Below are 15,000 nucleotides of genomic sequence, written 5' to 3' on the forward strand. Positions count from 1 at the left end.
TATATACAATTTAAAATATTACATGATACTATGTGTGTGTGTGTGTGTGTGTGTGTGTGTGTGTGTGTGTGTGTGTGTGTGTGTGTGTGTGTGTGTGTGTGTGTGTGTGTGTGTGTGTGTGTGTGTGTGTGTGTGTGTGTGTGTGTGTGTGTGTGTGTGATTGTTTTTGTGTGTGCACGCTTGTGCGTGTGTCCAGTGGCTGGGTGGTGGCAGGTTGTGAGGGAACAATAGATGTGGTATTATGGGTCAAGTAGATACCTGACTAGAGGACAGGATAAGACCTGGTAAAGGACTTCAGAGGGATGACTGGCTCTCATGTTGTCTGCATCTGTGTCTTACGGAGATCAGCGTATTTTGTGAAGTTGTGTTCAGGTTGTGGTCAGGTTGTGTTGTGTTCAGGTTGTGGTCAGGTTGTGTTCAGGTGGTGTTCAGGTTGTGATCAGGTTGTGTTCAGGGTGCGGTCAGGTTGTGGTCAGGTTGTGTTCAGGTTGTGGTCAGGTTGTAGTCAGGTTGTGGTCAGGTTGTGGTCAGGTTGTGTTCAGGTCAAATCAAATCAAAATCAAATCAAATTTTATTTGTCACATACACATGGTTAGCAGATGTTAATGCGAGTGTAGCGAAATGCTTGTGCTTCTAGTTCCGACAATGCAGTAATAACCAACAAGTAATCTAGCTAACAATTCCAAAACTACTACCTCATAGACACAAGTGTAAGGGTATAAGAATATGTACATAAAGATATATGAGTGAGTGATGGTACAGAGCGGCATAGGCAAGATACAGTAGATGGTATTGAGTGCAGTATATACATATGTGATGAGCATGTAAACAAAGTGGCATAGTTAAAGTGGCTAGTGATACATGTATTACATAAAGATGCAGTAGATGATATAGAGTACAGTATATACATATACATATGAGATGAATAATGTAGGGTATGTAAACATTATATTAGGTAGCATTGTTTAAAGTGGCTAGTGATATATTTTACATAATTTCCCATCAATTCCCATTATTAAAGTGGCTGGAGTTGAGTCAGTGTGTTGGCAGCAGCCACTCAATGTTAGTGGTGGCTGTTTAACAGTCTGATGGCCTTGAGATAGAAGCTGTTTTTCAGTCTCTCGGTCCCAGCTTTGATGCACCTGTACTGACCTCGCCTTCTGGATGATAGCGGGGTGAACAGGCAGTGGCTCGGGTGGTTGTTGTCCTTGATGATCTTTATGGCCTTCCTGTGACATCGGGTGGTGTAGGTGTCCTGGAGGGCAGGTAGTTTGCCCCCGGTGATGCGTTGTGCAGACCTCACTACCCTCTGGAGAGCCTTACGGTTGTGGGCGGAGCAGTTGCCGTACCAGGCGGTGATACAGCCCGACAGGATGTTCTCAATTGTGCATCTGTAGAAGTTTGTGAGTGCTTTTGGTGATAAGCCGAATTTCTTCAGCCTCCTGAGGTTGAAGAGGCACTGCTGCGCCTTCTTCACGATGTTGTCTGTGTGGATGGACCAATTCAGTTTGTCTATGATGTGTACGCCGAGGAACTTAAAACTTACTACCCTCTCCACTACTGTTCCATCAATGTGGATAGGGGGGTGTTCCCTCTGCTGTTTCCTGAAGTCCACAATCATCTCCTTAGTTTTGTTGATGTTGAGTGTGAGGTTATTTTCCTGACACCACACTCCGAGGGCCCTCACCTCCTCCCTGTAGGCCGTCTCGTCGTTGTTGGTAATCAAGCCTACCACTGTTGTGTCGTCCGCAAACTTGATGATTGAGTTGGAGGCGTGCGTGGCCACGCAGTCGTGGGTGAACAGGGAGTACAGGAGAGGGCTCAGAACGCACCCTTGTGGGGCCCCAGTGTTGAGGATCAGCGGGGTGGAAATGTTGTTGCCTACCCTCACCACCTGGGGGCGGCCCGTCAGGAAGTCCAGTACCCAGTTGCACAGGGCGGGGTCAAGACCCAGGGTCTCGAGCTTGATGACGAGCTTGGAGGGCACTATGGTGTTAAATGCCGAGCTGTAGTCGATGAACAGCATTCTCACATAGGTATTCCTCTTGTCCAGATGGGTTAGGGCAGTGTGCAGTGTGGTTGAGATTGCATCGTCTGTGGACCAATTTGGGCGGTAAGCAAATTGGAGTGGGTCTAGGGTGTCAGGTAGGGTGGAGGTGATATGGTCCTTGACTAGTCTCTCAAAGCACTTCATGATGACGGAAGTTAGTGCTACGGGGCGGTAGTCGTTTAGCTCAGTTACCTTAGCTTTCTTGGGAACAGGAACAATGGTGGCCCTCTTGAAGCATGTGGGAACAACAGACTGGGATAGGGATTGATTGAATATGTCCGTAAACACACCAGCCAGCTGGTCTGCGCATGCTCTGAGGGGGCGGCTGGGGATGCCGTCTGGGCCTGCAGCCTTGCGAGGGTTGACACGTTTAAATGTTTTCCTCACGTCGGCTGCAGTGAAGGAGAGTCTGCATGTTTTAGTTGCTGGCCGTGTCAGTGGCACTGTATTGTCCTCAAAGCGGGCAAAAAGGTTATTTAGTCTGCCTGGGAGCAAGACATCCTGGTCCGTGACTGGGCTGGTTTTCTGTTTGTAATCCGTGATTGACTGTAGACCCTGCCACATACCTCTTGTGTCTGAGCCGTTGAATTGAGATTCTACTTTGTTTCTATACTGACGCTTAGCTTGTTTGATTGCCTTGTGGAGGGAATAGTTACACTGTTTGTATTCGGTCATGTTTCCGGTCACCTTTCCCTGATTAAAAGCAGTGGTTCGGGCTTTCAGTTTCACGCGAATGCTGCCATCAATCCACGGTTTCTGGTTTGGGAATGTTTTAATTGTTGCTATGGGAACGACATCTTCAACGCACGTTCTAATGAACTCGCACACCGAATCAGCGTATTCGTCAATGTTGTTGTCTGACGCAATACGAAACATATCCCAGTCCATGTGATGGAAGCAGTCTTGGAGTGTGGAATCAGATTGGTCGGACCAGCGTTGAACAGACCTCAGCGCGGGAGCTTCTTGTTTTAGTTTCTGTCTGTAGGCAGGGATCAACAAAATGGAGTCGTGTTCAGCTTTTCCGAAAGGAGGGCGGGGCAGGGCCTTATATGTGTCGCGGAAGTTAGAATAGCAGTGATCCAAGGTTTTTCCAGCCCTGGTTGCGCAATCGATATGCTGACAAAATTTAGGGAGTCTTGTTTTCAGATTAGCCTTGTTAAATTCCCCAGCTACAATGAATGCAGCCTCCGGATAAATGGATTCCAGTTTGCAAAGAGTCAAATAAAGTTCGTTCGGAGCCATCGATGTGTCTGCTTGGGGGGGAATATATACAGCTGTGATTATAATCGAAGAGAATTCCCTTGGTAGATAATGCAGTCGACATTTGATTGTGAGGAATTCTAAATCAGGTGAACAGAAGGACTTGAGAACCTGTATGTTGTTATGATCACACCACGTCATGTTAACCATGAAGCATACGCCCCCGCCCCTCTTCTTACCAGAAAGATGTTTGTTTCTGTCGGCACGATGCGTGGAGAAACCAGCTGGCTGCACCGATTCCGATAGTGTCTCTCCAGTGAGCCATGTTTCCGTGAAGCAAAGAACGTTACAGTCTCTCTGATGTCCCTCTGGAATGCTACCCTTGCTCGGATTTCATCAACCTTGTTGTCCAGAGACTGGACATTGGCGAGAAGAATGCTAGGGAGTGGTGTGTGCCCGTCTCCGAAGTCTGACCAGAAGACCGCTCCATTTCCCCCTTTTACGAAGTCGTTTTTTTGGGTCGCCGGCTGGGATCCATTCCGTTGTCCTGGGTGAAAGGCAGAACACAGGATCCGCTTCGCGAAAGTCATATTCTTGGTCGTACTGATGGTGAGTTGACGCTGCTATTATGTTCAGTAGTTCTTCTCGACTGTATGTAATGAAACCTAAGATGACCTGGGGTACTAATGTAAGAAATAACACGTAAAAAAACAAAAAACTGCATAGTTTCCTAGGAACGCGAAGCGAGGCGGCCATCTCTGTCGGCGCCGGTCGGGTTGTGTTCAGGTTGTGGTCAGGTTGTGTTCAGGGTGTAGTCAGGTTGTGTTCAGGGTGTAGTCAGGTTGTGGTCAGGTTGTGGTCAGGTTGAATCCTGATTGAAGAAGGAAGACTTTTGCTCATCTTTTTAGTGACCAGAAGAATATCTGCCTCTATAGCCATGACCCCAGGTCGACCTGTTGTTCAACAGGGGGCAGGGGAGGATATCAGCACAGATTCCAGGAAGAGCTGAGACACATCTCTGACTTAGACCCTTACAGTCATTGCTTGAGCCTTTACAGACACTCAGAATTTGCTTCGTCTATGAATTTGAGAGTGACTACATTTTTCCAACCCCTTCCCTCATCTGTTTACCAAAACAGTGTGGGTGTTGACCACTTTGTTATTGTTTGAGCTGCAGATTGCCCCTTTAAGCATGGGAGGAGGACGGGAAAGACCTATATACTTCTCTATGTGGCGGCTGATCAAAGCCAGAGCTCAGCTGATTGCTGTCCTGTCCCTGTGACTGTTATGTGGACTTTACCTTGTTTTGACAATCAGGAGCCTCTCTCTCCCCCTGTGGACTTTGGGACTAACACTGGGTTAGTCAGAGAGCTAGAAACACATCTACAGTATAGTGGAGTGAGTGAGTGAGTGAGTGAGTGAGTGAGTGAGTGAGTGAGTGAGTGAGTGAGTGAGTGAGTGAGTGAGTGAGTGAGTGAAAGAGAGAGATGGAGGGAGAGAGAGAGAGAGAGACAGAGAGAGAGAGATAGAGAGAGAGAGAGAGAGAGAGAGAGAGAGAGAGAGAGAGAGATAGAGACAAAGAGAGAAAGAAATGAAGAGATAGAAAGAGCGAGAGAGAGAGAGAGAGCGAGAGAGAGAGAGAGAGAGAGAGACAGAAGCCCACTACTAGCATGTTCTATCTGATATCAGTGTTTGTATTCAATTAGAATGTGTTTCCTTCAGTAATCTGGAGATACAAAGACCATTCCCAACCCTCTATCTGTCAGAAATACAGTATTTCAGTTCATAGTGCACCGAGGTCATAAAGTAACCATGACTAAATGTTTCCTTACACTGCTCGGCCATGGTATCACACTTTGTTTACTATAGTCTGACCTTCCAACAGTTGTGGGCTGTGGTTCATATTTGGCCCAGTGAGTTTATAGCAGTTTCCCAATCTGCTACTTGAGAACCCTCAACCGTTCCATTTCGTAGTCCACTATGGTCAAAAGTAACCCTGATAGCGGTGGGATTTGAACCCACGCCCACGAAGAGACTGGAGTCTAAATTCAGCACCGCTCGGCCACACTATCACACAGAGTGAGGAGCTATCTATAGCCCAAAGCAGTCACTGCAACCAGAGACCATGACTCACATCTCAGAGAAGCAGTGTTGATCTAGGATCAGTTTAGACCTTTAGATCACAACGAATAATCATGTGTGTGTGTTCTATGTGTGTGTGTGTGTGTGTGTGTGTGTGTGTGTGTGTGTGTGTGTGTGTGTGTGTGTGTGTGTGTGTGTGTGTGTGTGTGTGTGTGTGTGTGTGTGTGATTGTTTTTGTGTGTGCACGCTTGTGCGTGTGTCCAGTGGTTGGGTGGTGGCAGGTTGTGAGGGATCAATAGATGTGGTATTATGGGTCAAGTAGATACCTGACTAGAGGACTGGATAAGACCTGGTAAAGGACTTCAGAGGGATGACTGGCTCTCATGTTGTCTGCATCTGTGTCTTACGGAGATCAGCGTATTTTGTGAAGTTGTGTTCAGGTTGTGGTTAGGTTGTGTTCAGGTTGTAGTCAGATTGTGGTCAGGTTGTGTTCAGGTTGTGGTCAGGTTGCATTCAGGTTGCATTCAGGTAGTGTTCAGGTTGTGTTCAGGTTGTAGTCAGGTTGTGTTCAGGTTGTGTTCATGTTGTGGTCAGGTTGTAGTCAGGTTGTGGTCAGGTTGTGTTCAGGTTGTGGTCAGGTTGTGATCAGGTTGTGTTCAGGTTGTAGTCAGATTGTGTTCAGATTGTGGTCAGGTTGTGTTCAGGTTGTGGTCAGGTTGTGTTCAGGTTGTGTTCATGTTGTGGTCAGGTTGTAGTCAGGTTGTGGTCAGGTTGTGTTCAGGTTGTGGTCAGGTTGTAGTCGGGTTGTGGTCAGGCTGTGTTCAGGTTGTGTTCAGGTTGTGGTCAGGTTGTGGTCAGGTTGTGATCAGGTTGTGTTCAGGTTGTGTTCAGGTTGTAGTCAGGTTGTGTTCAGATTGTGGTCAGGTTGTGTTCAGGTTGTGGTCAGGTTGTGGTCAGGTTGTGTTCAGGTTGTAGTCAGGTTGTAGTCAGGTTGTGTTCAGATTGTGGTCAGGTTGTGGTCAGGTTGTGTTCAGGTTGTGGTCAGGTTGAAGGAAGACTTTTGCTCATCTTTTTAGTGACCAGAAGAATATCTGCCTCTATAGCCATGACCCCAGGTCAACCTGTTGTTCAACAGGGGGCAGGGGGGATATCAGCACAGCATTCAGGAAGAGCTGAGACACATCTCTGACTTAGACCCTTACAGTCATTGCTTGAGCCTTTAGAGAGACTCAGAATTTGCTTCGTCTATGAATTTGAGAGTGACTACATTTTTCCAACCCCTTCCCTCATCTGTTTACCAAAACAGTGTGGGTGTTGACCACTTTGTTATTGTTTGAGCTGCAGATTGCCCCTTTAAGCATGGGAGGAGGACGGGAAAGACCTATATACTTCTCTATGTGGCGGCTGATCAAAGCCAGAGCTCAGCTGATTGCTGTCCTGTCCCTGTGACTGTTATGTGGACTTTACCTTGTTTTGACAATCAGGAGCCTCTCTCTCCCCCTGTGGACTTTGGGACTAACACTGGGTTAGTCAGAGAGCTAGAAACACATCTACAGTATAGTGGAGTGAGTGAGTGAGTGAGTGAGTGAGTGAGTGAGTGAGTGAGTGAGTGAGTGAGTGAGTGAAAGAGAGAGATGGAGGGAGAGAGAGAGAGAGACAGAGAGAGAGAGAGAGAGAGAGACAGAGAGAGAGAGAGAGAGAGAGAGAGAGAGAGACAGAGAGAGAGAGACAAAGAGAGAAAGAAATGAAGAGATAGAAAGAGAGAGAGAGAGAGAGACAGAAGCCCACTACTCGCATGTTCTATCTGATATCAGTGTTTGTATCCAATTAGAATGTGTTTCCTTCAGTAATCTGGAGATACCAAGACCATTCCCAACCCTCTAGCTGTCAGAAATACAGTATTTCAGTTCAAAGTGCACCGAGGTCATAAAGTAACCATGACTAAATGTTTCCTTACACTGCTCGGCCATGGTATCACACTTTGTTTACTATAGTCTGACCTTCCAACAGTTGTGGGCTGTGGTTCATATTTGGCCCAGTGAGTTTATAGCAGTTTCCCAATCTGCTACTTGAGAACCCTCAACCGTTCCATTTCGTAGTCCACTATGGTCAAAAGTAACCCTGATAGCGGTGGGATTTGAACCCACGCCCCCGAAGAGACTGGAGTCTAAATTCAGCACCGCTCGGCCACACTATCACACAGAGTGAGGAGCTATCTATAGCCCAAAGCAGTCACTGCAACCAGAGACCATGACTCACATCTCAGAGAAGCAGTGTTGATCTAGGATCAGTTTAGACTTTTAGATCACAAATGAATAATCATGTGTGTGTGTGTGTGTGTGTGTGTGTGTGTTCTATGTGTGTGTGTGTGTGTGTGTGTGTTCTATGTGTGTGTGTGTGTGTGTGTGATTGTTGTTTGTGTGTGTGTGTGTGTGTGTGTGTGTGTGTGTGTGTGTGTGTGTGTGTGTGTGTGTGTGTGTGTGTGTGTGTGTGTGTGTGTGTGTGTGTGTGTGTTTGTGTTTGCACGCTTGTGCGTGTGTCCAGTGGCTGGGTGGTGGCAGGTTGTGAGGGATCAATAGATGTGGTATTATGGGTCAAGTAGATACCTGACTAGAGGACAGGATAAAGGACTTCAGAGGGATGACTGGCTCTCATGTTGTCTGCATCTGTGTCTTACGGAGATCAGCGTATTTTGCGAAGTTGTGTTCAGGTTGTGGTCAGGTTGTGTTCAGGTTGTGTTCAGGTTGTGGTCAGGTTGTAGTAAGGTTGTGTTCAGATTGTAGTCAGGCTGCGTTCAGGTTGTGGTCAGGTTGCGTTCAGGTTGTAGTCAGGTTGTGTTCAGGTTGTGGTCAGGTTGTGATCAGGTTGTGTTCAGGTTGTGTTCAGATTGTGGTCAGGTTGTGGTCAGGTTGTGTTCAGATTGTAGTCAGGTTGTGGTCAGATTGTAGTCAGGTTGTGGTTAGGCTGTGTTCAGGTTGTGTTCAGGTTGTGGTCAGGTTGTAGTCAGGTTGTAGTCAGGTTGTGTTCAGGTTGTGGTCAGGTTGTGATCAGGTTGTGTTCAGGTTGTAGTCAGGTTGTGTTCAGATTGTGGTCAGGTTGTGGTCAGGCTGTGTTTAGGTTGTGTTCAGGTTGTAGTCAGGTTGTGTTCAGGTTGTAGTCAGGTTGTGGTCAGGTTGTAGTAAGGTTGTGTTCAGATTGTAGTCAGGCTGCGTTCAGGTTGTGGTCAGGTTGTGTTCAGGTTGTGTTCAGGTTGTGGTCGGGCTGTGTTCAGGTTGTGTTCAGGTTGTGGTCAGGTTGTGTTCAGGTTGTAGTCAGGTTGTGTTCAGGTTGTGGTCAGGTTGTGTTCAGGTTGTGGTCAGGTTGTGTTCAGGTTGTGGTCAGGTTGTGTTCAGGTTTTAGTCAGGTTGTGTTCAGGTTGTGGTCAGGTTGTGTTCAGGTTGTGTTCAGATTGTGGTCAGATTGTGGTCAGGCTGTGTTCAGGTTGTGTTCAGGTTGTGGTCAGGTTGTGTTCAGGTTGTAGTCAGGTTGTGTTCAGATTGTAGTCAGGTTTGTTCAGATTGTGTTCAGGTTGTGTTCAGGTTGTGGTCAGGTTGTGTTCAGGTTTTAGTCAGGTTGTGTTCAGGTTTTAGTCAGGTTGTGTTCAGGTTGTGGTCAGGTTGTGTTCAGATTGTGGTCAGGTTGTGGTCAGGCTGTGGTCAGGCTGTGTTCAGGTTGTGTTCAGGTTGTAGTCAGGTTGTGTTCAGATTGTAGTCAGGTTTGTTCAGATTGTAGTCAGGTTGTGGTTAGGCTGTGTTCAGGTTGTGTTCAGGTTGTAGTCAGGTTGTGTTCAGGTTGTGGTCAGGTTGTGATCAGGTTGTAGTCAGGTTGTGTTCAGATTGTGGTCAGGTTGTGGTCAGGCTGTGTTCAGGTTGTGTTCAGGTTGTAGTTAGGTTGTGTTCAGGTTGTAGTCAGGTTGTAGTCAGGTTGTGTTCAGGTTGAAGGAAGACTTTTGCTCATCTTTTTAGTGACCAGAAGAATATCTGCCTCTATAGCCATGACCCCAGGTCGACCTGTTGTTCAACAGGGGGCAGGGGAGGATATCAGCACAGATTCCAGGAAGAGCTGAGACACATCTCTGACTTAGACCCTTACAGTCATTGCTTGAGCCTTTACAGACACTCAGAATTTGCTTCGTCTATGAATTTGAGAGTGACTACATTTTTCCAACCCCTTCCCTCATCTGTTTACCAAAACAGTGTGGGTGTTGACCACTTTGTTATTGTTTGAGCTGCAGATTGCCCCTTTAAGCATGGGAGGAGGACGGGAAAGACCTATATACTTCTCTATGTGGCGGCTGATCAAAGCCAGAGCTCAGCTGATTGCTGTCCTGTCTCTGTGACTGTTATGTGGACTTTACCTTGTTTTGACAATCAGGAGCCTCTCTCTCTCTCTCTCCCTGTGGACTTTGGGACTAACTCTGGGTTAGTCAGAGAGCTAGAAACACATCTACAGTATAGTGGAGTGAGAGAGAGAGAAAGAGAAAACAGTGTTGGTATCCAATTAGAATGTATTTCCTTCAGTAATCTGGAGAGACCATTCCCAACCCTCTAGCTGTCAGAAATACAGTAATTCAGTTCATAGTACACCAAGGCCATAAAGTAACCATGACAACTGTGAGTGACAACGTTTTTCCCCACACAATTTTGTTTACTATAGTCTGATCTTCCAACAGTTGTGGGCTCTGGTTCCCTTTTGGTCCAGTTTCCCAATCAAACTGAACACTCCAGAACCATCAACTTAGTAGTCCACTATGGTCAAAAGTAACCCTGATAGCGGTGGGATTTGAACCCACGCCCCCGAAGAGACTGGAGCCGAAATTCAGCACCGCTCGGCCAAACTATCACACAGAGTGAGGAGCTATCTATAGCCCAAAGCAGTCACTGCAACCAGAGGCCATGACTCACATCTCAGAGAAGCAGTGTTGATCTAGGATCAGTTTAGACTTTTAGATCACAATGAATAGGATTTTATGGACAGATCCTTGATCAGCACTCCTACTCTGAGACAGGTTGTGGATACAGGCCCAGGAGGACTCCCTTCTGTAAACATATTTATAGACCGTGATAGGGTAACATGGGGTGGGAGAGAAACAGAAACTAAGTTTTGTGACAGGTTGTGTGTAATAGTCTGGCCGAGCGGTCTAAGGAACTGGTTCAAGGCTCTAATCTCCTTGGGGCTGTGGGTTCGAATCCCACTGCTGTCAGGCTTCCTTTTGACCAGTGTTGTCTACATACTGGAACATTCGGAGGTACTCGACAGAGTAGCCTGAGAAACACTAAGCTGACAGGTAACGAGAGCCCACAACTACTAGAAGGTCAAACTTTGACCTAAATGTCACTTTTAGAAAGGTGGTCAAACTGTCAGGGCTGTTTTTGGTTCGTTGCTTTCTGGGTAGAGACCTTTGGAAAGCAAAGCGCATTGGATCAAGAGTCAATAATTGACATGTACATGTGTATGACGGGGTAACGTGTATGTATCATGTTGAGTGTGTAGTGACTATTTCTATACAGCAGTTCTGTGTGTCTAAGACATTTTCCCCTCTGGGAGATGAACATTAATACTATCCTTCTGTAGCTCAGTTGGTAGAGCATGGCGCTTGTAACGCCAGGGTAGTGGGTTCGATTCCCGGGACCACCCATACGTAGAATGTATGCACACATGACTGTAAGTCGCTTTGGATAAAAGCGTCTGCTAAATGGCATATGTTATGTTATGTTATGTATTCAGAAAGTATTCAGACCCCTTAATTAGATTTTTTTTACACATTTTTTTTTAACATTACAGCCTTATTCTAAAATGGATTAAATTGTTCCACTCATCAATCTACACACAATACCCCATAACGACATCACAATACCCCATAACGACATCACAATACCCCATAATGACATCACAATACCCCATAACGACAAAGCAAAAACTGTTTTTAAGAAATGTTTAGAATTTTATAAAAAAAATGTCAAACTGAAATATAACATTTACATAAGTATTCAGATCCTTTACTCAGTACTTTGTTGAAGCACCTTTGGCAGCGATTACAGCCTTGAGTCTTCTTGGGTATGACGCTAAAAGCTTGGCACACCTGTATTTGGGGAGTTTCTCCCATTCTTCTCTGCAGATCCTATCAAACTCTCAGGTTGAATGGGGAGCATTGCTGCACAGTAATTTTAAGGTCTCTCCAGAGATGTTCAATCAGGTTCAAGGACATTTAGATTGGTCCAGAAGCCACTCCTTCGTCGTCTTGGCTGTGTGCTTAGGGTCGTTGTCCTGTTGGAAGGTGAACCTTCTCTCCAGTCTGAGGTCCTGAGAGCAGGTTTTCATCAAGGATCTCTCTGTCCTTTGCTCTGTTCATCTCTCCAAGTCCCTGTTGTTGAAAAACATCCCCACATCATGATGCTGCCACCATCATGCTTCACCATAGGGATGGTGCCAGATTTCCTCCAGGGGTGACACTTAGCATTCAGGTCAGAGTTGAATCTTGGTTTTATCAGACCAGAGAATCTTGTTTCTCATGGTCAGAGTCCTTTAGGTGCCTGTTGGAAAGCTCCATGGGGGCTGTCATGTGCCTTTTACTGAGGAGTGGGCTTCAGTCTTCCCACTCTACCATAAAGGCCTGATTGGTGGAGTGCTGCAGAGATGGTTGTCCTTCTGGAAGGTTCTCCCATCTCCACAGAGGAACTCTGTCAGAGTGACCTTCTCCCCTCGATTGTTCAGTTTTGCCGTGCGGCCAGCTCTAGGAAGTCTTGATGGTTTCAAACTTCTTCCATTTAAGAATGATGGAGGACACTGTGTTCTTGGGGACCTTCAATGCTGCAGACATTTTTGGGTACCCTTCCCCAGATCTGTGCTTCAACACAATCCTGTCTTGGAGCTTCACGGACAATTCCTTCGACCTCATGACTTTTATGCTCTGACATGCACTGTCAACTGTGGGACCTTATATAGACAGGTGTGTGTCTTTCCAAATCATCTCTAATCAATTCAATTTAGCACAGGTGGACGCTAATCAAGTTGTAGAAACATCTAAAAGATCAACAGAAACAGGATTCACCGAAGCTCAATTTAAATTGAGATGGCAAAGGGTCTGAATACTAATGTAAAAGTAGATTTCTAAAAAAAACTGTTTTTGCATGGTCATTATGGGGTATTGTGTGTAGGTTGATGAGGGGGGGAAAAATAATGTTATCCATTTTAGAATAAGGCTGTAACGTAACAAAATGTGGGAAAAGTCTAGGTGTGAATAATTTCTGAATGCAAGCGCACACACACTCACACGAGAATACAAAATGAGGGACAGTTGACGCGGTAAGATGTACATTAACACATTTTTATTGCAATAGCTCTATCGAAAGCAACAACAGTGATAAATATAAACACTATGCAACGCTCAACATTCGTTCAATAGAGCCCCCCCCCCGGAAGTAAATGAGAAATAAAGACAAGGGAAAAAAAGGTGCCTTGAGGAGCCATTAACATGAAGAAAAACAACTATCCTATTTAAAGGGGGTGTTGGGTGGAATCCACCAACAGTTATTTTGAAAAATCATTCTGATTTTAATTTTTTCCCCCCTAAAGACGTACGTTGCTGAGAAAATATAATGCACATCTGATGATAAACACCTCCTCAGTAGGAAGAGAACGTTCCGTAAAGATAAATTACAAAGCCATTCAATTCTGAAAGAAAACACAGGTAGCAATGAAAATGACACCTTGCTCATCACTGTGGCGGTTGCCATCAATCAACCAGTTGTTATTCCGTACTACACAGCAGCAAATAAAATAGTAATAGTTACAAAACATCAGGCAGCGAGTTTCACTTCTTTTTTTAATTTTTTTTTTTTTACAAAACTGCAAAATTTCCAAGTCGTACTTTTTGAAAAAAAGTTTCTCCTGTCTGTTTAGTTTAAAAATGATTTTAAACCCTCGTCTGTCTTTAGGAGTCTCAGCCAAAAGTATCAACACAACACCAACAAAAACTACAGAGATTTAACTTCTGCTCTTTTCTGTAAACTAGATGAAACAAGGAAAATACAACTGCATATGTTTACGCAGTTCCACTTACTTCCTCTGTAATATATTACGTAGGTATTATTATCCAGAGTTTCCCATTCTTCTCTCAGGGGTTTGTTAGTTTACTCAGAACGCTATGGCCCAACTTAGTATGCACACTAGTAGCTTGTCGCACACTACTGAGAATGCAAGTCCAGTACATGTCTAGAATGGTGTTTTGGGACATGGCCGTAGAGGCCTATATCAGATCAGTACAAAAGCAGAATCCTCATTTCACTAAAACTAAATCGTAAGAAAAACTGAGCAATGCCGATAGGCCTGATAATCAATACTCATCCCTCTGATTGACTGAATTGATTAGATAATTGATTAGGTAAGACTTCTCAATCACAGAAAGTATTTGGCCAAACAAAGCCTTTGTATTTGTCAAATCTAATAATAGCTCAAAGCCAAAAAGCGCTGCAGCAAAATCTAAACAAATTAAACATTGGTCAAACTAAACGTACCCGGAATATGAAAACAAGTCTGTTTCAGCGCATATCATCATAACCTTTCAAATTCAAATGGTTTTTTTTGGGTTTTTTTTATAAACAAATAAAAGTTTAAAATGTTGCAGACAAATCACAGTACAGCCTTTAAAATGTGTTCCAACCATAGAATTAGAATGATTATCATTCTAGTTCTATAGTTCCAGCCTTAGTAGTTATGGTAACGGTTCCTTTTCCATAACATAACAGTAGGTTCTGTGCCATATAACTGTACCATAGAAGACATTGGTTGTACCAAATGGGGTAAAACAGGTTAAGTCACCCTATTCCTGGAGGGGTAGCTAGATGGGATGTGAATGGTTGTGGAAAGGGTTTGGGGTCAACATTCTCATTTTGTCCTATTTTCTACACCAACAAATATATCATCATCATCATCATCGCCCTCTTACTGAAAACACACTTCATTTTTTGCTTTTCACATTCTCTCTTTTCGAAACAAAAAGTCAAGCTCGTTTTTTATTTATCCACTGACATTTTGGAGAGGTAAGGAGAGAAAGAGGAGGAGGGAGGCAGTATAATGATCAAGTGAGTACCAAAAAAAGAAAACCCAGTCACACAATCGATAGGGGCTCTAACACCTCCTCCTCCCTTCGTCCATCTCTCCCTCCCTCTACACCCCTACAGTGGGTTCACTACCTAAACGGCTGGCAGAGATACCCAACAGTCCTCTAGGACCGACTGCGTCCAGCCTTTCAGAAGGGAGAGGAGGAAAGAAGTGGAATACAAAAGAAAAAAACCTGGTACACGTCAGAGTCAAAATGGTGACGTTCCAGTCAGTGGATTTCAGTCCGCGAAGATGAAGTCTGCAGTGAACACTAATCTGTACTCTGGATTTTGCTCTTATTCCGTCCGCTGTGCTACAAAGCTTGTACATGATGTTTGCATTTATAGCACAGCGGAATAAGAGCAAAATCCAGAGTACAGAGCACTGCTTTAATGTTGTGGTATTTATACCAGTGGTGTGAGAAAAAAAAGTACTTCAAACTGTCATACTCGTATAAAAGTAAAACACTGAAGGGAAAATCAGATGAAGAGGAAAGGCCTTCAGCTTTACGACAGATGAAGAGGAAA

The sequence above is a fragment of the Oncorhynchus keta genome, chromosome 35 (genome assembly GCF_023373465.1).
Source record: "Oncorhynchus keta strain PuntledgeMale-10-30-2019 chromosome 35, Oket_V2, whole genome shotgun sequence".
Classification (NCBI taxonomy): domain Eukaryota; kingdom Metazoa; phylum Chordata; class Actinopteri; order Salmoniformes; family Salmonidae; genus Oncorhynchus; species Oncorhynchus keta.